Source organism: Ambystoma mexicanum, chromosome 4q (genome assembly GCF_040938575.1).
Source record: "Ambystoma mexicanum isolate Mex_15411 chromosome 4q, UKY_AmexF1_1, whole genome shotgun sequence".
NCBI lineage: Eukaryota > Metazoa > Chordata > Amphibia > Caudata > Ambystomatidae > Ambystoma > Ambystoma mexicanum.
The window spans coordinates 1267785127-1267786388 of NC_090928.1; the positions used below are offsets into that span (position 1 = coordinate 1267785127).

The 1262-nt window shown below is 41.5% G+C and overlaps 1 pseudogene; it reads left to right on the forward strand.

Moving 5' to 3' along the window:
• The first annotated feature begins 385 nt into the window (after window positions 1–385).
• Window positions 386–966, forward strand: LOC138467173 (N-alpha-acetyltransferase 20-like; annotated as a pseudogene).
• The last annotated feature ends 296 nt before the right edge of the window (window positions 967–1262 follow it).

A 1262-nucleotide genomic window follows, 5' to 3' on the forward strand; every position in this document is an offset into this window, starting at 1 on the left:
AGGGCAAGTTAGGATTTACCCCATCCTGCATTTAGAAGTGAATAAAACTTTGTGGATCAAACCTGAACCTGTTGTCTGAATCTACTTCATGATGCCTTCACAAATAGCACCTCATAGATGTCTGGAAGGTTTTGCATGGGAATAGAAGAGGGAGTACACTTATATTATTCATATTTGCATGATATGCACTTGTGCATAGATCTTTGGTGCACTTCTGAGTCATTAGTGAATAACGCGGTTGACGGCAAAGTCTTACCCAGCACAATCTCGGACCACTCCCCAAATTCTTTTAACAGATACTTGGGCGAAGGCGGATAGAAGAAAATCCACCTGACTCTAACGGGAACCGGTCCCTGAAGAACACACAACTCTACACTGCCAAAAGATGACCACGTTACGAGCTTAAATATGTGGCGACCTCTTTCGATTCAATAAGATCAACTTGGACCATTTCACAGAGTCTTATGGTATACCCTTTTACCTGCAGTATCTTGCTCACTGGCCGGAATACTTTATTGTCGCTGAGGCACCTGGTGGGGAACTAATGGGCTATATCATGGGTAAAGCTGAAGGCTCAGTGGCCTGAGAGGAATGGCATGGCCATGTCACAGCTTTGTCTGTTGCTCCTGAATTCGGAAGGCTGGGTTTGGCTGCTAAACCGATGGAACTACTCGAAGAAATTTCAGAGAGAAAGGGTGGGTGTCGAATCAGGAGGCTGTAACAATGTATAAGCAACTTGGCTACAGTGTGTACAGGACTGTGGTAGTAGTGGAGAGCCAGATGAAGATGCTTAAGACATGAGGAAAGCACTTTCAAGGGACACTGAGAAGAAATCTATTGTCCCATTGCCCCATCCTGTGAGACCTGAGGATATTGAATAGTGCCAAGATATGGTTTTTGGGCAAACGGGTGCAAAAATAGTAGGTTGCTTCCTAACATTTCAGATGAAAAATGTTTTGTGTATAATATATGGAGTTTCAACATCTCATTTAATTGAAAAGCGGTTTTCACGGCTACATGTTGGAAAGGCATAGGAACATTGTATTTTTCTATACATGTGAATTGATCTGCTCTGAGTTGGCTAGTAAGCTTGTCTGTTTTATTTAATAGATCGCTCATGTTTAATCTTGCAAGTCTCATAATTCAAGTTCCGTATCAAAGGTATACTTGTACTATTTTTAAAATTCTTTGGTAGAAATGCCACTAAAGTTGGACAGTTTAAGCCATAACGTTATGAAAAAGGAAGTCAGGCAGAATTTGTA